This window comes from Odocoileus virginianus, chromosome 8 (assembly GCF_023699985.2).
Source record: "Odocoileus virginianus isolate 20LAN1187 ecotype Illinois chromosome 8, Ovbor_1.2, whole genome shotgun sequence".
Classification (NCBI taxonomy): Eukaryota; Metazoa; Chordata; class Mammalia; order Artiodactyla; family Cervidae; genus Odocoileus; species Odocoileus virginianus.
Window position 1 is genome coordinate 79,422,176 of NC_069681.1, and position 22,608 is coordinate 79,444,783.

The 22,608-nt window shown below is 37.7% G+C and overlaps 2 long non-coding RNA genes across 22 annotated transcripts in view; one reads left to right on the forward strand and one right to left on the reverse strand.

The window, feature by feature from the left end:
- LOC110127127 (uncharacterized) overlaps positions 1-22,608 on the reverse strand; it is a 603,755-nt gene that overhangs the window by 394,497 nt on the left and 186,650 nt on the right. For 18 of the 19 annotated variants that reach the window (XR_011489164.1, XR_011489153.1, XR_011489154.1 and 15 more), the window contains one exon: positions 6,724-6,814. The exons of the other annotated variant lie outside the window; for it this stretch is intronic. This is a non-coding gene — a long non-coding RNA (uncharacterized lncRNA). The remainder of the gene's footprint in view (positions 1-6,723; positions 6,815-22,608) is intronic. 19 annotated transcript variants of the gene reach the window in all.
- LOC110127128 (uncharacterized) lies at positions 6,998-20,482 on the forward strand. Of its 3 annotated transcripts, XR_002310674.2 has the most exons (4): positions 7,002-7,069; positions 9,853-9,987; positions 19,302-19,449; positions 19,988-20,482. It is a non-coding gene; the product is annotated as an uncharacterized lncRNA (long non-coding RNA). The 3 variants fall into 3 exon arrangements; XR_002310671.2 differs by lacking the exon at positions 9,853-9,987 and having other exon boundaries at positions 6,998-7,069; positions 19,279-19,449; XR_002310672.2 differs by lacking the exon at positions 9,853-9,987 and having other exon boundaries at positions 7,006-7,069.

Consider the following 22,608-nt stretch of genomic DNA (forward strand, 5'->3'; position numbering starts at 1 on the left):
ATAAATGCGAGCACCATGAGGAATCAGAAAGCTGGGAATCCTTCTTCAAGGAGCTTATAGTCTAGCTGGGGAGATAAAATATTTTGTCATCTAAGACTACATAACAAATTACCCCCAAATTAGTAGATCAACATTCATTATCTCACAGTTGCTATAGGACAAGGAGCTCAGAGCAGTTTGGCCAGGTGAATCTGACTCAAAGCATCTGAGGAGGTTACAGAGAAGACACCCACTAGGGCCGCAGACTAATCCACAAAGGGATTAACTGCTTCCAATCTTAAGAACACTGTTGTCAGGCCTCAGGTTTTTGCCTGCTTGTTTACCAGAGACTTCAGTTACTACAGGGCCCTATCCACAGATGGTCTGAGTGGTCTCAGGAAACAGTACTTGACTTTCCTTGAGAAGAATAATCTGAGAGAGAAGGCATCCAAGGTGGAAGCTACAGTCGAATATCAGAAGTGACATACCATCACTCCTGCCATGGACTGTAGTCATACGGATCAGCCCTGATGAAATGTGGAAGGGGACCACACTAGTGTGTGAAAACCAGGATGTGGGGATCACTGGGAGCCACCTTGAAAGCTAACACACATACATCCTTACAGAAGCACATGTGCAAGTTCAGTCAATGATAATTCTGAGGGAGTGATTCTGAAAATAAATGCTGTGCAAGAACATTGCAGGAGGTTAGGCTAATCAGGAAGGGGTCATGGTGCTGACAGGGCTTCCAATAAGTCTTAAAGGATCATTTAGCATTTAAACAAGCAAACAGAATCTGGGAAAACATTTCTGACTCCAGGAAGGTTACCTACAAGACACAGTGGATGAACTAGGAAAACCAGCCAAGTGTTGCTCTAGCAGCCTTCCACTTTGGGTGCCAAACAAGTTTTTTAAGAGAAAGTAATACTGACTTTTCCTGCCTAGACTTCTGACTTGTAACTCTTTGATGCTAGAAACTGTGATTCACTGAATCTTTTGAAAAATTATGTTTAGAGTCAAAAGTGCAGAAGGAAATCCACCAGCATGGCATCAACACGTGGAGTACCCATAACACCAAACAGGGAAAACTCTATGTAAGGTGTCTAATTCGCCCCAGGGGTTTTGTGCAGTGCATCCGAGTGTTACCAGATGCTGAAAGAGAGCATTATTTTTCAAATCAAAAATTACCCTGTCAAAAATGGGATTAAAAAAACATTAATGAGTTCTGATGAGCTGTTTTCACAGTGTGTATTATCTAGTGATTAATACTCTATCAATGAAATATTTCTCATTTCATTTAGCCTCTTAATTTATGTAGATGTGAAATCAACAAAGGCAGATGATATATTTATGTCGGAGTTTTTTTTGTCTCTGAGGTTGATGTTTAATAGTGAGATAAGCGCTCAACTCAGAAGCCCCTGCATTGATCCCTGTCTTTTAGGGTGTGTGGGCCGTCTGTAATGAGCACCTGGATGCAACAGATGATGAAGGCAAGTCATATTGATAAGTTTCCTCTGAACTCTCATGGCCTGTACTCTGATGATTGAGAGGAAGTGACTTGGTCCAGCTCCAGAGCATTCAGTATATTTCAAACGTGGTTACTTTTGCCCTGCACTGTCTTTTTGTGTGTGGGTAGTGGCACTAGTGGTGAAGAACTCACCTACCAATGCAGGAGATATAAGAGATGTGGGTTTGATCTCTGGATCAGGAAGATCCCCTGGAGGAGGGCATGGCAACCCACTTCAGTATTCTTGCCTAGAGAATCCCATGGACAGAAGAGCCTGGCAGGCTATGGTCCATAGGGTCACAAACAGTCATACACAACCGAAGCAACTTAGCACTCAGGCATGCACAAAATACACATGCCATAAAATTTACCGTGTGCACCATTTTTAAGTGTACAGCTCAGTAATATTAAATAAATCATATTACTGTGTAATAATTAACACAAACCAATTCCAGAACTTCTTCATCAACTGAAAGTCTATACATACTAAATAAAAACTCTCCAGTTACCCCCTCTCAAGCCCATGGCAAACACTATTCTACTTTCTATCTGTATGAATTTGACTATTACAGGCACTTCATCCAAGTGCATTAGTTGACTTTTTGTGTCTGGCAAAATCACATAGCAGAATGTCTTCAAATTTTGTCATATTTCTTAAATATACTTTGACCAAGAATAAAGTCTAAGTCCCTCTTAAGCATATGGCATTTGTTTGTATCTTTATGTGCAACTATATGTAGTTTCATTTCCTAATAACGTGCAGCATGCATGATATCTTAGGAGGGCTAAGGGCTGTATACTTTTACCCCTGAAATAGAAGAGAAAGAGAAATAGTTCAGTTTACATTGCTTATTGAGGATGTTGGCAAGAACCTATGGCAGAGATCAGTAGTAGTGAGAAGCAGGAGTTGGAGGTGAGGGGTTATGGGCATATCCCCTGACCCATTTGACTTCTACCTTTTTTACAGACTCCTGAATGATCCATTTGTTGCTGTTGTTGTTAATTTTGTTTTTTCTGGAGTGTCTCTCTTATTACAACCATATGACATGAACTGCTTCTAGTCTTACGCATTTTCCTTCATTGATGCAATGATATAAAAGATTTTAAAAATGTTCAACCTTCATTACACTTCACTGCTTATGAAGATCTATGGATTTTGTTGCTATTAAATGGAGCCAGAAGTTGTTTTAAATCTCAGTGTGTCCAGGCAGAAATGTTACTGAATCATTTCAAGACCTATGTGTGATATATTTCAAATATATACAATATCAAACATATACAAATAGATAAATCACATCACACTAAGATCATTAATTGATTCATATATGCCTGTATGAGTGTGGGTATAAGTGCACGTGTGTGACATAAATAACAACTGGATTTCCAGATGAATGTGACAGACAGTGAGGATAGAAAATGTCTCTGTGAACACCTGAGGAGCTGTGATCAGCAAATTGACCAATCTGATACTGTCCCTGTCTCAGACATCAAAAAAGCAGTCAGAGAGGTGTGATCTTTACAGTGGATGTCACCTAATGGCCCACAGCTGTGAAATACATAAAAATATAAGAGAAGAGAAAAGAAGCTTTTCAAATCTGTTTGAAGACATAATCTTGATTCTTTTCAATGTTCTTTAAGAGATTCAGGTAAAGTATAAAATTCCTTTAAAAATAATTTTGGCTGTTGGGCTACAATTTACATGCAATTCTATGCAGAGGTGAGACCATGTGCAGCCCTAGCTTGTACCACGGTTACAAGCTACAGTTTCACTTTTTTCTTTCCATCAATAGAAACATCATTATATGGTCTTAACTGGGTACATTTTCAGTTCACCATCACAAAGGCAAAAAAAGGCAAAATTCAACTAGTGGGATTACATCCAACCGAAAAGTTTATGCAAAGCAAAGGAAGCAATTAAAACACAAAAGGCTACCTAATGAATGGGAGAAAATAGTTGCTAATCATATATCTGATAAAGGGCTAATATCCAAAGTTTAAAAGGAACTCTCCTGTTTAACAACTCAACAGCAAAAAATAAAAACCCAATTCAAAAGTGGGAAAAGAACCTGAATAGACATTTTCCCAAATAAGATATACAAATGACTAACAGGTATATGAAAAGATGCTTGCTCTAGCACAATAGGATACTATATCACTCCTATTAGGATGGCTATCATCCAAAGGACAAAATAATACATGTGTGTATGTGAGTGTGTATATCAAACTATTACAACGTACACTTTAAATATATTACAATTGTATTTGCCAACCTCAATAAAGCTGAGGTAGGAGAAGACTTCTCTGACCCCATGGCACTCTTTCCTTCCCCATTATAACATTTACCTCATAGATAGTCTTCTTCTTTTTTTTTCATTTATTTTTATTAGTTGAAGTAAGCCAGAAAGATAAAGACCAATACAGTATAGTAACGCATATATATGGAATTTACATAGTCTTCTTTTAACAAACATCTGAGCACCAATTATATGTCAGTCAGTATTGAAAGTATGGGGGTACATCATTAAACAAAACAGACTAACTTGTTTAAATTGTTTAATACTTGTTTGTGATTTTCCACAGGACTTGAAGTTCCAGGATGGCAGAAACATAATCTTTCCTGCTGGTATCTCAAATCTCAATGCTTAGCGCTGGATTTGATACACAATAGGCTCTTAAAATTAGCTTTTGTTTAATGAATATTACTGAATGACAAAAGCATGTCACTGGAGCATATAACAGAAACCTCCCATACTCAACCGAATATGCTGTCTTTTAGTTAAATTCTGCTAGCATTACAAATAAGCCAGTGACCACCAAAGACACCTAAGTTTTTGCTTAAAATAAAAATCCAAACATGCTTAGTGTTGAATGGACTCGGGTGCTACATCAAACGGGAAAAATAGATGAGGAATATCATTAGAGAAAATGCACCTTATACCTTCTATTCTTCCTCACATCTGAGGAATAAGCTTTGCAACAGCCAGCACACAGATACAAAAGGACACCAAAACAAAACAAAAACAACCCAAAATCTTTCTTTGCATACAAATTGCATGACATCACATGGCATACATTTCTATACCCAAGTCCATATGACACCAAAGGCAAGTGTTAACATAGAAGACAGGCTTTGAAGGGACTTCCCTGGTGGTCCAGTGGTTAAAGAATCCACCTGCCAGTACATGGGACATGGGTTCAATCCCTGATCTGTGAAGGTCCCACATGATGCAGAGCAAAAGAGTAGCTCCTATTTGCTGCCAACTAGAGACAACCTACACACAACAATGAAGACCCAACACAGCCAAAAATAAATAAATAAATAAATTTAAGAACAACAACAACAAAAAGAAAATATGCTTTGGGCCTTGGGTGATTTATCCATCAGGTAAATTTTAGGTTCCAATTTCCCTGTAGTTGCTCCTCCCAGTGATGAAGATAAAAACTCCCCAGAGTCACCCACCCAGAGCCCTGCAATGGAGGAAGCATTCTTTCCTGGTAACAAGCATTCTACTTGCTACTCACCAATAGAAGTCTTTCCTTCTGGGAGCCTAGTTTTATTCCACATGACTAAGATAGCACATAAACCATGTTACATCCATGTCAATGAGGTATACAATGGCTTACACACACCCTTTACATTTTTCATTTTAGCTTTCCTTTTCTTTTTTTTTTTTTCCTACTTCTCTTCTACCACCCTTGTTTAATGGACCCCCTGTGAGCTATTCATGAAAATCTTTAAACTAGGAGGAAAACTGATTACCAAGATTTATGAGGTTGTGATGATTTATTCACCTCTTAAGGAAAGAGGCAATCCATCACACTTTGAAAGGCTAGACAATCAAGTTCTGCCTGTATTTATATGATATCATAAAGCTATTTCCTTAAAGTACAACTAAGCCACCAACTTAAAGATGATGCTGATTTGCTGTAGGCAGATATTTTGGATAAGAATATTTTAGAGGTCAGTGTATTTGCTTGCCACTGAGGATATTTTCAATGGAAAATAAGCTCAATAGTGGAATTACTTTGACTCAATATTGCCTGGCATTTAAATAAATTCATTTGGAAAAATGTTTGCTAGACATCTATCAATACTATGGGACTAAGTGCTATGCTAGATGTAACAGGTTTCCTACCAACCACGGGCTCATAAGAAAATACACAGTATAATAGGGAAACAGCTAAATAAAAAAATTATAACACAATGCTAATTGCTAAAAACAGAAAGCCAAAACTTGCCCAAATTGGAAAGTTCATTATTGTCTACATGAAACCAAAACCATGAGTCATGTCCATTTATGACTGTTGGCATTAAAGGATTTTCAATATTTTACAGAAGAAAAAAGATGTTATAGGAAACCCCAAATATGAAAAAAAGATCTACTTTCAGTACATAAAAAGAAACAAGACGGTAAGGATAGGTATAAAATGTGAGGCTACTGGTAAACTTTTCCCCCATTTTTTTTTTACAGTGGCTCCTTGTTGGTTATCTGTTTTAAATACAGCAATGTCTACATGCCAATCCTAATTTCCCTAATGATCTCTTCCCCAGTCACCTTTCCCCTCTGGTAACAATAAAATCATTCTCTAAGTCCGTGAGTTTGTTTCTATTTTGTAAGTAAGTCCATGTGTGCTCCTTTCAAAATTTTCCAGTTGTATGTACTATTCCATCTCAGACAACTCTTATGTTGGAAAAAAGCTGATAAATGAATTTTAACTGAGATGCTAATGGCTTGTAGTCTAAGATATCATCATACTAGAAAATTTTACACTAGAAGAAATAAAATTTTACACTCTTAGAAAAAAAGCTTTAACTTACTATTATGAATCACTGGAGTATCAAGCATTGCATGAGTTTCATCTCCAAATCTGAATAATCTGCCTTGATTTGTTCAAATTAAAATACTCTGACATTCATTAACTCCACAAATCAAACACTGTTCTAAGTCACATGCAGCCAGAAACAAATCATTTAGTAGATTACTGTTTTTTATCTAATTATTTGTGACATAGAATACACAATAACAAAACCAAAATGAAAAATTTCTATAAAACTATTACCATCAGAATTATGGTAATCATGGGGAAATTACTCAAGCTGTATTTTTTTAAAGGTCTGGATAATATTTAGCTTTTTAATTTTCCCTTTCACAAGAAAACTCAGAACTATAATAAAGTAACTTTTAAAGAAATAATATATTCACATCCTTAACTAAGCATATACTCAAACGCTTCACCTGGGTATAACCACTGCATGTCATGAGATTTCACTCTTTAAGCAGCCACATCCCAGACCAGCAGCAAGCAGGTAGCCTGTAATTCTTGCAACTGTTGGTAAGAAAAAATAATAATAATAAATAAACTCAAGAAGAAACTAATGGAGGAAACAGTGTCTTTTGATTTATTGAGCAGTCTTCCAAGTGCCATTCAGATTAGAATTTGTACTTAGCAGGGGTTTTAAATCACCCAAGGTCAAGGGTTATCTGGAAATCCCATTCTAGAATAAGGCAGAGAGAAGTTCTCTAATTTTACCACTGGAATATACAAACTCTGGCCATCACACCTGGGTCAGGATTCTGGGAGGTGAGTCCACAGGTGAAAGAGGTGGGTCTGAGCCCTCAAAACAACAACTTACAGGAGACCAAGATAACTTTCTAGCAAAGTCAGAATTTTAAAAGTCTAAATCAAGCATCAGATTAAAGGCTTGGTCACAGAGGTGAAAACTGTACAAGACATTGGGATGGCCCTCCAACCAGTAAGATGGGAGCCAGCCAGACATGCTGGGGGAAAACCTGAGGCCCCCTGACCTGCCTCATCAAAATGTCCACTATTTGACTGTATGGGGTGAAGAAAGCAAGGACAGAGCAGATTTAAACAGAGGAAACACTTCCAAGCAGAAGTTGTACAGCATGAACTTTTAAGAAAAAATATTTCTGAATTAAGATATGCAGGAGGCACTAGTGGGCTAAGGTTAGGATGCCCCAAGAGATAAGAGTGAATGCTAAATTCCTCTCAACTTTGTTCAACAGATTTCAGTTTCCAAAGTGCCAAATTATTTTGGTTTCACTAAACTTAATCCCAAATGCAAACCTTCAGTTCATTAAAATAGCAACACCTAACGCTCTCTGCGGCTAATTCAGTTGGTTTCAAAACTTCAGCAGAGCCCTTTTAACAGCTTCAAGCAAATTACACATCAAAAGTGCTATCGGGGCTGCCTAGCAACAAAGATAATTGCATAACATAAACTCACTGCAAATTCTTAGTAAAGCAGATTTTTATTCAAACATAAAAGTTTTTCTCCACAGAAATATTTTTAAAGGTATAATGTGGAAATAACATATAAAATATTCCATTAGACTATCATATATATGAAAAACATATGAAAAACTTATATATGTACAAAATCAGTTTACCTCTTGAAACTGATATTTATCACAATTAATTCATTAATAAATCTGTTTATTTTCTTCCACCCTCTGAGTGAAAGTGTTAGTTGCTCAGTCAAGTCCAACTCTTCAGACCCCATGAACTGTAGCCTTCCAGGCGCCTCTGTCCATGGAATTCTCCAGGCAAGAATACTGGAGCCAGTTGCCATTCCCTTTTCCAGGGGATCTTCCCAACCTAGGGATTGAACCCGAGTCTCCTGCACTGTAGGCAGATTCTTTACCAACTGAGCTACCAAGGAAGCCTCAATCACCCCCTGCATGTTGTAATATGTTCCCTCATTTATGAACTAGAGATGATTTCTTCTGAAACCATGAAGATGTCTTTATGGCATCATCCATGGAAGTAAACTGTCCTGCTGGTTAGCACTACCATCCTACTCACGGCACTGAGTTTGATAGAAAGCCTTAAAATTAGCCATGCCAGACTTTCCTCTGACTTATAGGGATGAAGAACATAGTCTGAGTTATTTTGGAAAAACATTTGTTTACATGCTAAAAAAATCTACAACAGAAATCAAGAAGAGTATTCATAGCCAACGTCACTGGACTATTTTTTACACAAGAACTAGATAAATCCTACAATCTCATTAATCTTACAATCACTAATATTAATAGATAATCCTGTGGTAGCGATTATGCCTCCATAAATATCAAATATATATTAATGGTTGTTCATCATGAAAACATTAAAGTAAAAACCAAAATTTTATTATAGATTTATATTATAGGAATGGTTCAACTGTGACTAGTTCTTGTAAGAAAACTTTAAGGATGAGGCATTTTTCCCTCTAACCTACAATCATCCCTCTAATCCATAAGTTTTTGAAATTTGATGATAAATGACTAATGCCCTATTAAGTTACTGTGCTGAACATTCATTAGTGTTCAATAAATACTGATTATAGTTCTTTTCCTCCTCAGCATATATCAATACCTAGCATTTCTTACCATTCCCTTGAAAAATAACAATTGTAAATTAATTTATTTTATTCCACAGAGCTTTAAATACTTAAAAACCACTTTAGTAGAAAATCTGATTTTTTTTTTAAAGTAAGCTTTAGAATGCAATGTATTGGTTTTCCTGTATACGTCATAATGACCTGTGGGTTTGTTCATTCTGTCTATAACCATTTAATTATTTGTTTAAGCCAGTATGAAAGCTGCTCACTATGGTATTTTAATTTATTGCCTCCATCACTAAAGATTTACAAGATAACCTCATCCTTTCAATCTGTCATGATTGATAAAAACTTTAAATAATCTATTAGAGAACGGCAATGCCACACACCTGAGTAATGCTTCACATTTTCAAGCCAATTTTGATATGCAGAATTCAGAAGACAAGGTGTTAATCATCCCTGTGACATTTCAGAAATCCCCAATGACTGACAACGTTTGGTGCTTAATAAACTGAACAAGGCATTACTAAGACAATCATCAAAAAACTACCTAGACTGTGAAGGACCAATCTGATCAAGAACAGAATCACTACTTCTGGTGAAAATTCTAAGGAACCATTTTCAACCGTAATAGTGGGGGTAATAACTGCGCTTAGGGAGAAAATTGGAACTGGCTTAATATTTCAGAGCCATGCCATTCGGTAGTGCTTAGAGAAACACAGCTACGACATTCAAAAGCTATAGAATTGAAAACTGAAAAGACAAGAAGTGTCTCTACCATTCTCTAAAGTTGAAACTAAACAAAATATGAAACACGAAGTCAAAACAGGTATAAGCCTGCACAAATGGAACAAAAAATTGACTTTGTTAATTCCTTGAAGAATAATGAGAAAGGAGATTTTTGTAATCAAGTGAGAATTATTTTGTTTTTTGTTTGTTTCTTTTGTTTTTTGTTTTTGGTCACTGGCATGTTTTTTCCTGCAAACACTGTGGTGTTTCTTCCTGTTATTTTTCTTCCTAGGTACATATGATTTAAGGACACTGAAGTGAGAGGAAGCAGGGTATTACAACAGTTATTACAACAGTTACCCTACCTTCCTACTCTAGATTTTATTTTAAAACCTGGTTCCATCATTTCTTTCCATAAGATTTTTGGGTAAGTGTATGCTTAAGATCTTCTTATGTAGAAAATGAATAAATAACAGCACTGTATCATAATCTTGCTATGAAAATTGAGAGAAAGTAAATAAAAATTTTAACATGGTAGCTACTCCATCACTGATGCTCAGAAAAAATGGTAGCTATTATAACTAATAGCACTTTGAACATGTACATGCTCAACAGAGGCTGACTGGATGGACAGATGGATGCATTGCTGAAATAAGAGAATTGGAGACATAGGCAAACTGCTCAGTAGGCAGAGACACAAACACCTTGTTTACCGTCATTTAACTGTCTGGAAAGACTGAATACCAGAAATGTTGAACTAGAAAATCACCAGTCCAGCAAATCAGTGCAAGAGAACTGGGATAACCAAGCAGGTCAATCCTTTTAGTTCTGGGTTATTTGTTAAAACTTTCAATTCATACATTGTTTTGAAATGTCATTTCATAGAAATCCCTCCACTCCTAGGAGTTTCCTCTTAGCCTCTTAATGTTGGAAATTTCAAATCTAAAAATCTATGAGACTGATAATGATAAGTGTCTCATGTTCATCACAAAGCACTGACAGGTAGGTATTATTATCTCTATTTCTTAAGAAATTTAGAGTCAGAAGCTTTTGATACCTTGTCCCAACCCCATATCTAGCAAATGGTAGAGCCAGGACTCAAACCTGTGTTTTAAATTGCATTTTAGCGCGATTGTATTCAACACTTACTATGTGTGTGGTGCTGTTTGGATACTATGGATACAAAGGTAAACAATATGCCACAGCTCCCCTCAAATGGTTTATGAGTTAATATTTTTTTAAAAAGAGAAATATACTCAAAACCACACTAAGTAGCTTATGAAAACTGTGGATTCTGGGTCCCACCCAGAGTTCTGATTCAGCAAGAATGGGATACAGGCCAGGAATCTGCACTTTTAAGAGGTCTTCCTGGGGTCATCTTCTCAGACCACACCTTGTTGTTCAGTCACCAAGTCATGTCTCACTCTTTATGATCCCATGGACTGCAGCAAGCACCCCCTGTCCCTCACCACCTCCCAGAGGTGGTGTCCAAGTTCACAGTTCGAAAGCATCAATTCTTTGGCGCTCTGCCTTCTTTACGGTCCAGCTCTCACAACAGTACGTGACTACTGGAAAAACCATAGCCTTGACTATATGGACCTAGAGACCACACCTAGAGAAAGGTTATAATAGAGACAAGTCTAGGAACAGAAAGGGACACTTCCTCGGATGATGGCTCCTGAACTGAGGGTTGAAGGACCAGTGGAAGTTACCTAAACACAGAGTAGGGAAGAAGAGTGAAGCATTTAGACAGGAAACAGAACTGATCAAGGTTTTGAGAGATGAAACTCAACAGTAGGAAAATACGGCAGTTAAAGTAAGTGAAGCCGCTCAGTTGTGTCTGATTCTTTGCGACCCCATGGACTATAGAGCCCACCAATCTTCTCTGTCCATGGGATTCTCCAGGCAAGAATACTGGAGTGGGGTTGCCATTTCCTTCTCCAGGGGATCTTCCCGACCCAGGGATCAAACTGCAAGCAGACTCCCACACTGCAAGAAGACTCTTCACCGTCTGAGTTACCAGGGAAGCTCCATGGCAGTTAAGTGTAACTAAATTAAAAGGGGGTAAAGGGGAAAGGATTTAGAGAAAATAAATACAAATCCCTAGGGATCAAGGTCCCATGGGAGCAAGATCCAGAGTTAGAGGATGTGCCGAAGGCCACGGCCACCCCAGGTGGACCTGAAGCAAATGAGCAAGAGACGTAGCTTGCTTCCTCCCAAACTTCCCTGAATCTCAGATTGTGCTATAGCGAGAGTTGCACTAGTTAATTCTGAAAAATAATATTTCCCTTGGAATGACCTGTTTCGGTTAAAAAGTGTCTCTAAGGAGGATCTGAGCCAAGTTAGTAGCAGGTTTCTACATACAAAACACATATTTCAAAATGAAACAGTGAATCTTCAAATTACACTTAAGTCAATACAAGTTACAAAGCTAATGAAAGTGCAGCAGAGGCGAGACCCAATTAGTATCTCTTAATCTTCTGTGCTTTGCTTTACCAAATTTGAAGTCTTTCCTCTCAGGTATGCAGAGCAGATGTCAAACCGTTATGACAGGCCTTGTGATGCTGAGAGGCCTCCTACATCTAAACCATTATCAATATTCCCTGGGTTCTGTGTAGTGAGAGTTGGCCTTTTAGACAGAGTCTTCTCCATTTCAGCCACGGGGAATGACATTTGTTCTCCACGGTCTTGGTTTGAAGAAAGTGTGTATAATAGGATGAACATAACCAGATGGATAAGAAAAATGACACAAAAACATGCAAGCTTGTAATGAGGCATAGTTATTGATCGTTAGAGAAAGACATCTGTCCGACCTAAAAAGTCAAAGAGATAGAGTGGCTCAATTCCAGAATCAGGGAGACAAACAAGCAGCCCATTTCATCTGCAGCCAAAGTTAGATTGCTCTATCAGCCACGAGGGTGCTTCCATTATATCCCACTCCTGCAGGAAAGGGCTAGGATAGGAGAAGCCAGGAAGCAGAAGAAATAACTTCACGGATAGTTGTTCCTATTTCTCATGGTATTTCCCAGAGGGACATCACTGGCTTTTACTTTTTCCTGGACAATTCTTTCACTTGCAAGCTTTTCTCATTTACTCAAACATATTTGTTATCCCTGGCCCCTGCATACTAAACGCCAAAAGTGACCCAAAACTCTCGCTAGTGAGGATGAAATTCCCTTGAGGAGAACCACTGAGTAGATCTTGGAACCCTTGGAGAGGATCCTTGAGGTCATAAAGGTTTCACATTTCTATTTTGTAGATAAAGAAAGTGAACTCCATTCCAGATTTTATTAAGTAGGGACAAGCCTAGAACCTGATATTCATGACTCTCAGGTAAACACTTATCCCCTATATCCTGGTGCTGCCAGATTTTGAAATGGTTCCTTATCTTCCCACCGACACCTCTAATTTACACCATCTAAAACCTCTCTCTTGACCACAAGGAAAATGCAGATTTCTGACAACTTCTCTTTGTGGCAACATGTGCTGGCCTACTTTATTTCTTGAACTTAAAGTACTGGCTAGAACTGAAGCCGATAGGCAAAAGTAGGCTTAGAGCTATGGGAAAACCCAGACATCTTCAGATGGAAAGTGTAGGCAAGATTAATGGATCATATCCTCATGAAATTTCAGAGTAAGGATAAAAAAAGAACTGAAAAGTTTCCCAAGAAAAAGGTGAAAAACAAATTTCTTTTAAGAAATAATAATCAGATTGACACCATAATTTTCATCAGAAACATTGGATCCTAGTACTAATAGCTGGTAAGCATTGCTATCAAGTAGGCAAAGAAAAAAAATCTTCATATTGAAGGGAGGAGGGTGGCGGTGTTAATTTTTGAAACTATAATTCTGTATCACTCAAAAAGGAGATAAAATGCATGCACATATGAATATATATTCAGGCATCTATGCAATAAAATGTTTATCTGACAAACAAAACAATCACCTCAATTTTTTCCCACTAAAAAAGTGAGAAGTATAAAAAAGACTTTCAGTTCAGTTCAGTCACTCAGTTGTCTCTGACTCTTTGTGACCCCATGGACTGCAGAATGCCAGGCTTCCCTGTCCATCACTAACTTCTGGAGCTTACTCAAACTCATGTCCATTGAGTCAGTGATGCCATCCAACCATCTCACCCTCTGTTGGCCCCTTCTCCTGCCTTCAATCTTTCCCAGCATTAGGGTCTTTTCAAACGAGTCAGTTCTTCACATCAGGTGGCCAAAATTTCAGTTTCAGAGTTTCAATTTCAGCATTAGTCCTTCCAATGAATGAATATTCAGGACTGATTTCCTTTAGGATGGACAGGTTGGATCTCCTTGCTGTCCAAGGGACTCTCAAGAGTCTTCTCCAACACTACAGTTCAAATGCATCAATTTCTCACTGCTCAGCTTTCTTTCTAGTCCAACTCTCACATCCATACATGATTACGGGAAAAACCATAGCCTTGACTAGACAGACCTTTGTTGGCAAAGTAATGTCTCTGCTTTTTAATATGCTATCTAGGTGGGTCATAACTTTTCTTCCAAGGAGCAAGAGTCTTTTAAATTCATGGCTGCAGCCACAATCTGCAGTGATTTTGGAGCCCCAAAAATAAAGACTGTCACTGTTTCCATTGTTTCCCCATCTGTTTGCCATGAAGTGATGGGACCAGATGCCATGATCTAAGTTTTCTGAATGTTGAACTTTAAGCCAACTTTTTCACTCTCCTCTTTCACTTTCATCAAGAGGCTCTTTAGTTCTTCTTCACTTTCTGCCATAAGGGTGGTGTCATCTGAGGCTATTGATGTTTCTCCCAGCAATCCTGATTCCAGCTTGTGATTCATCCAGCCCAGCGTTTCTCATGATGTACTCTGCATAGAAGTTAAATAAGCAGGGTGACAATATACAGCCTTGACGTGCTCCTTTCCCAATTTGGAACCAGTCTGTTGTTCCTTGTCCAGTTCTAACTGTTGCTTCCTGACCTGCATACAGATTTCTCAAGAGGCAGGTCAGGTGTTCTGGTATTCCCATCAACAAAAGAGTCCAAAATGCAGTACTTAGATGCAATCTCAAAAACGACAGAATGATCTCTGTTCGTTTCCAAGGCAAATCATTCAATATTACAGTAATCCAAGTCTATGCCCCAACCAGTAATGCTGAAGAAGCTGAAGTTTAATGGCTCTATGAAGACCTACAAGATCTTATAGAACTAACACCCCAAAAAAGATGTCTTTTTCATTACAGGGAAAGTGAAAGTGAAATTGCTGAGTCGTGTCCGACTCTTTGCAACCTCATGGACTGTAGCCTACCAGGCTCCTCCGTCCATGGGATTTTCCAGGCAAGAGTACTAGAGTGGGTTGCCATTTCCTTCTCCATCATTATGTGGAACTGGAATGCAAAAGTAGGAAGTCAAGAAATACCTGGAGTAACAGGCAAATTTGGCCTTGGACTACACAATGAAGCAGGGCAAAGGCTAATAGAGTTTTGCCAAGAGAATGCACTGCTCATAGCAAACACCCTCTTCCAAACACACAAGAGAAGACTCTACACATGGACATCACCAGATGGTCAATACCGAAATCAGATTGATTATATTCTTTGCAGCCAAAGATGGAGAAGCTCTATACAGTCAGCAAAAACAAAACCAGGAGCTGACTGTAGCTCAGATCATGAACTGCTTATTGCCAAATTAAGACTTAAATTAAAGAAAGTGGAGAAAACCACTAGACCATTCAGGTATGACCTAAATCAAATCCCTTATGACTATACAGTGGGAGTGACAAATAGATGCAAGAGATTAGATCTGATAGACAGAGTGCCTGAAGAACTATGGAGAGGGGTTCGTGACAATGTAGAGGAGGCAGCGATCAAGAGCATCCCCAAGAAAAAGAAATGCAAAAAGGCAAAACTGTTTTCTGAGGAGGCCTTACAAATAGCTCTGAAAAGAAGAGAAGTGAAAGGCAAAGGAGCAATGCAAAGAAATAGAGGAAAACAATATAATGGGAAAGACTAGAGATCTCTTCAAGAAAATTAGAGATACCAAGGGAACATTTCATGAAAAGATGGGCACAATAAAGGACAGAATGGTATGGACCTTACAGAAGCAGAAGATATTAAGAAGAGGTGGCAAGAATATACAGAACTATACAAAAGTAATGCATCCAGGCCCAGAGAACCATGATGGTGTGATCACTTACCTAGAGCTAGACATCCTGGAATGCGAAGTCTATTGGACCTTTGGAAGCATCACTACGAACAAAGCTACAGGAGGTGATGGAATTCCAGTTGAGCTATTTCCAATGCTAAAATATGTTGCTGTGAAAGTGCTGCACTCAATATGCCAGCAAATTCGGAAAACTCAGCAGTGGCCACAGGACTGGAAAAGGTCAGTTTTCATTCCAATCCCAAAGAAAGGCAATGCCAAAGAATGCTCAAACTATGGCAAAATTGCACTTATCTCACATGCTAGCAACGTAACACTCAAAATCCTTCGAGCCAGGCTTCAAAAGGACGTGAACCGTGATCTTCCAAATGTTCAAGCTGGATTTTGAAAAGGCAGAGGAACGAGAGATCAAATTGCCAACATCCGCTGGATCATCAAAAAAGCAAGAGAGTTCCAGAAAAACATCTACTTCTGCTTTATTGACTATATCAAAGCCTCTGACTGTGTGGATCACAACAAACTGTGGAAAAGAAAGACATTAGTTTTTTTAATATAATGAAACTAACTCAATTTAAAATAATGTAATTCCTGGTGTGCCAGCCAACTGCAGCACACACAGAATCCACTAGTCATGTGCATGAAAGATGTTGGAAAGCTCAGTGCAGGGTGACCACACCTAAGTGAGCAGACGGGGTGACCTCTGGGTTTGGTCATTCACAAAAGGAGCCCCAGTCCACCTCTAAAGCAGATAATGCATACAGTCACAGAGATGCACAAATGAGGTTTAATTCTTGAAACTTTTGATGGTTTGAACTTCCTTCCCAGAAAACATAAATGACAGTGGCCTAAATAATATAGGGATTCATATTTTCCTCATAAAATAATAACCCAACATGAATGGACCTTAAGGTCATTGAATTAAATGAAATAAATCAGAGAAAGATGAATACTATAAGATCTCACTTGCGCATGGAATCTAAAAAAGTCAAACACTAGAGACAGGTACTAGAAATGGGGGAAATTTTGGTTACAAGATGAGTAAGTTCTGGGGATCTAATGTACAGCATGGTGAGTATAGTTTACAATACTGTTTTATATGCTTGAAAGTTGCTAAGAGAGTAGATCTTAAATGGTCTCACTACAAAATAAAAAGTCACCATGTGATTTGTGACTGAAGTGTTAACTAATGGTACTATTAGTACCATTTCACAGTATATATGCATCAAATCAACACGTTTTACACCTAAACTCATAATTTTATATGTCAGTTATATCTCAGTAAAGCTGGGGTCGGGGGTGGGCGGGGGGAGAACATTCAGGCCCTAGGAATGACAGAAGCAACAGGAGTCAGGTAAGCAGACTCCACAGACAAAGAGCAGAAATCAGAGCAGCAGTTCTCAGCCTGTGGGCCTGGGGCCTGGGGCTAAGCAGCTCTTACAAGAGGGCTGTAAGTCAAGGTATCAGACTCCTGGCAGACAGGCTAAATAGCACCCTTACACATAAATACTACGACTATCATTCAAATGTATTAGGTTCCATTGTGACTAGATAAATTCGTATGAATTTAAAAGAACTAGTAAATTCATTTTCAGTATCTAATCTTACATTTTCTCAATCAGTAAGTATTAAAATACAAATTCTCCATATCAAGAAGTGTATAGGTTTGTTTTTTTTTATCGTTAAAGTAAGAATTTCATACTTTAAAAGTTTGGAACTATTGTATTAATAAATATTGGAGGTTTCATTCTCTGACAATGGAGTTTTAAACCAAAGGATGGGGCAGGCAGTGTATATGAAGCAGTCCAACCATCATAGATAGCTGAAGACATTTTTTTTCTAAGTAATATTTGGATTAAAGAGAAAATCAAATACAACATTTTGGAAAAATGTATTAAAAGGTTACGTATTAAAACCTCCAAACTTTGAAGCTTTTTCCAGGAAATACAAAGTATTAAAGTCAATGTAAAAAGAAGGGGATGATAGAGGATGAGATGGTTGGATGGCATCACTGACTCAATGGACATGAGTTTGACCAAGCTCTCAGAGATGGTGATGGACAGGGAAGCCTGGCGTGCTGCCGTCTGTGGGGTCGCAAAGAGCTGGACACGACTTAACCACTGAACAACAACAACAATGTGGTCTCTAAATATACACAACACTGAAAAAGTTGAAAAGTAGTTGTATGCTAGAAGGAATCTCTCTCAAAGAATAGATAATTATTGTCATATTTAAACTATTCCAGAAAATTGAAAAATATTTTTTCAAGATTATCATAACCCAGATACTTAAACTGAACAAGAACAAAGTAAAGCATAATCTAATTATGACTTAAGAATACAGGACAAATATACAGTACTCTAAGCATTAATATATTGAATTCAGCCTTCTATTAAATATTAATTCACAACAATTAAGTAGGGCTTATTTCAGGATGTTTTAGTATTAGGAAAATCTACATGAACAGATTAAAGGAGAAAAACTCATAGATCATTTTGAAATATGACAAAAAACATTTAGTAAATTTCACCTCACTTTCATGATGGAGGAATTACATCTTAATGCTAATTGATTGGGAAAATACAGGATAAGACACCATAAATGAATTAAATAACACTTTCAAATGAATTTGACTTTCCTTAATTATAGTAGCTAATGTGATAATGGGTGACTGGCAGAAGCCTTCAGTAAACTACACAGTGAAGTATTAGAAAGGTTGCTATTAGTTTGTAGAGTAAAATAAGATGTTGTGTGTATCCAAAATTGTGCTGGAGTAAAAAAAAAAAAAAAAATTCCCAATCCCAGTTCCTTACAACTATGTAGGTCTATTTTTCACACTTCATGACAGTCCCTTGTCAATTCCGACTTTGTCCCACATGGTATATTTGACTTCAAAACTCCACCTCTTTGTTATCTGTCAGAGATATTCCACACATGCACAAACATATTTGTGTAAATATATTCACTGAAAACCCAAAACCCATCACTAGCAGAATAGTTTTCAAAATTATGGTAAATCCCTGCTATGAATCAAGAAAACTTATCTTCAGGAATTGAAGAGCTCTATGAATGATTAAGGAAAAGTCATACAAGGATACATAGAAAACATATAGGTCATCTCTGGCCAGATTGTAGAATAGGGGAATTATGATTGAGATGTTCTCTTTTCTTATTTTATACTTCTATATTGTTTGAACATACTGTATAAGATTCATATACTATTAATATATACTTATATTTCCTTTTCTTCTTAATTTCAAATATACTTCAAGTATACTACTTTATATTTACTATAATGGCTTTATCAAGTTCTTGTGTTTCTGAGACATTGTATTTTGGGGTTTTATTTTTATTTGTGGGATTTTTTTGGTTTATTATTTGTCATACAAAAGTTTAAAACAAGATAATATCTTTGTAGGTTATATTTTTTTACTATTATATTATAACCCTCTATACCCCAATTAATTCCTTGAGATTTGGATTCCACATTCTAGAAAATTTTAGTATCATTCCTGTTTTCATTTTGTTTGCATTTGCTGAGTGTGTTTTGCCTCTTGTTTCCTTTGTACTCTTTTTTAGTTATTGTGGTGTGTTTCTCCCAGATCTTACAGTGCCTTGATTTTAAAAGTATACCTGAAGCCAGAAAGTTCATGGATTCAATGAAACTCTGAAACAATGATATATGGTTCAAACAAGTTCTTTGAAAAGCTACATGCTTAGCTAGCCATAATGTCTTATTGGACAGATAAGGTAAGCGTCAATGAAATTTTACATACTTGTTCCCTTTAAATTTAAAGTAAATCTATACCCATTATTTAACTTGCCATTTTAAAGCTGAATTTCTGGGTCAGCCTGTTTTCTAAGGAAGGAAAACAGCTCTCCTAATATGTAAGGGTTTGTTTTAAGAGTTCGAAGAATTGTTGATTTGTAAAGTTGACACAAAACTGCTTTCTATAGGAAACTTTTTAAACTGTTTATGGTATAAGATTGTGTGTGTTCTATGATGTGGTAAACCACAGCTGTCATAGGAGATTAACCTTAACTACCAATTATATCTCACTGTGATCTCAACAACTAGAGCTAATTAATTCTACTTCTTTAAGGGACTGTTCAGGTTTCCTGAACACAAAACATAAAAATATTTTCTTCTTATATAAACTACCTTTAATAAAATACAAGTGACTCTAACAGATTAAAAGACAAGAAAAAAAAGTCTCAATTTGCCATGTCAGTAAGACTAGTATGATTGAAAAAAATGTAACATGTTTATCTTATGGGTTATTTTCAGAGAAACTGCATAAGATGGAGATTGACAATCATGAAAAAAAATTCCACAGATAGATCTAAACCTCTCACCTTGAGACTCACATCTGCTGCCAGGATAACTGAGCTGGAAGAAGTTCAAAAACTGTCTACCATACTTAGCAAAAATCTTTATCCCCAAAGAAACTGAGGACTTGTTACTCTGAGTATGTCTCCAAGAGCAAGATAAAATGATGAGCTAAGTCTCTTTCACAGTCCAAGCACCATGAAAGACACTGGAATATAGCAGTGACATGTGTAAACACTGCCCTCCTGAACTTACAGTTTAATATTGTTGCTTAATCTCTAAGCTGTGTCTGACTCTTTTGTGACCCCATGGACTGAAGACTGCCAAGCTCCTCTATCCATGGGCTTCTCCACACAAGAATACTAGAGGGGGAAGCCATCTCCTTCCCCAGGAGATCTTCCCAACCCAGCAATCGAATCCACATCTCCTGCATTGGCAGGCAGATTCTTTACCACTGAGCCACCAGGGAAACCTTACAGATTAATCTATTAATACTTGCCTGTTACCCTGCTCTTGCTGTCCAATTTGGTACCATTAGCCACACGTAGATATTTAAAGTTAAATTTAATAAAATTTAAAATCAGTCATGCTAGCCATATTTCAAGTGCTAATGTACAACATGATGACCATAGTTAACACTAAAATATATTTAAAAGTTGTTGACAGAGTAGATCCTAAGAGTTCTCATTACAAAAGAAAGAGACTTTTTTCTTTTTGTTTGTTTGTTTTCTGTTTTTGTATCTATATGAGATGATGGATGTAACTAAACTGACTGGGGTAACTATTTCACAATATATACCTTAAACTTACTTACACAGTACTGTGTGTCAATTATATCTCAATAAAACTAGAGAAAACAAATTTAGGACTTAATGGAGGTAATTCCTATCTATGAGGTAAAAAGAAAGGAAAGGGAAAATCCATTTCTTTGCTGTCTCTTTGTAAATTCTGAGACATTTAATACTGAAACAAATCATGTTTCAGATCCTGCTCAGCATCACCATCCCATGGTTATGGAGGAGGCCACATTATATCTACACCCTTGCTAGAGCTATGAAAGAATTTCAGTATATTTAAAAGCACAATACCTTGCATATGAGAATTGCACAATAAATATTTGGACAGTCCCTGAGAGGTGCCCATAATCCCTGAATTAGTACCAGCTGCCAGTAATCTTTTTCTTTCTGAGCCTAGGTGATCTCACTAGCCAGCACTTTATAAGAATCTGTCTGTCCAAGACCACAGCTGCTCTTCATCTTTTCTTTATTACTACACCAGGCCATGCAAAACGAGTGCAAGCCTTCTCTCCTCCGCATTACACTCAGGTAAGGTGGGAAAGCCTTCTCTCCTCCGCGTTACACTCAGGTAAGGTGGGAAAGCCTTCTCTCCTCCGCGTTACACTCAGGTAAGGTGGGAAAGCCTTCTCTCCTCCGCGTTACACTCAGGTAAGGTGGGAAAGCCTTCTCTCCTCCGCGTTACACTCAGGTAAGGTGGGAAAGACTTCTCTCCTCCGCGTTACACTCAGGTAAGGTGGGAAAGCCTTCTCTCCTCCGCGTTACACTCAGGTAAGGTGGGAGGACCAACACAGCAGGGTTGCTGGGTCCTCTCCCCTCGCCCACATGCCTGCCACTGAGTCTGAGTCTGGCCCTACAGCCGGGACACACAGGAACGCTCCCCTGGCAGGGCGGGGCCTTTGCCATTGCATCTTGCAACGTGACCTCTACAGCTCACCTCCTATCCTCATCTCCCAGCTCCCATTCTGAGACCACCCAACCTGTCCAACGTCAATGTGGGTCAAGTTTTGCTTTTCCTCAGGAGGCTCCTCACCCAGTGGACATCTGGCGTTGACTGTATCTTGTAACTGCTGGTCAGTTGTGATGTAGCTGTGCCTGTGCAAACTTGGTCAGAGTCGTTCATGTTGGGGTCCCTTCTGTTAAGTGATACCGCTGATCAATAACTAGGATGAGCTGAATTTCCATGTAAAATATCTTTAGGAAGATCATACTAGGATTCAGCTTTGACATGAAGAGCTGCTATATATGAAGGAAGGAATGGAAACAGCAATGGAACACAAATTTTATCTTAGTAAAGCCAAACTTTGTCATTGGAAGAATGACTGAAATTCTATATTTTATTGCAAAAAAAACAATAATCAAGTGCTTTGTAGGAACTAAAAAGAAAAACACCCACAACTAAATGAATCTGTGTTACATTCTGTTACTGAGATAATGGAAAAGAATTGACAATCACACCTAAGCAACATATGTGAAGGGAGAGGAAATTGCTCAGACCATCAGATGGATGAAGGAAAATTCAAAGCAATGAAAGGTTGATGTGATGGGTTTGTGCATCCAATGGGACTAGCATTAAGCCACCAAACACTATTTTGTCTTCTAATTTTGAACAGGAACCACTTAACTTCCAATAAAAGTTAATTGATTTAATTGATAAAAACATGAAATTGAATTTAGACAAGTACAGAAAACCCTAGAGAAACTCCAGTATTCTTTGACATGCTTAGAAATTATATTATGAATATAATGAAATCAAGAAATCAAAATCATGAGTTTGAGCAACAA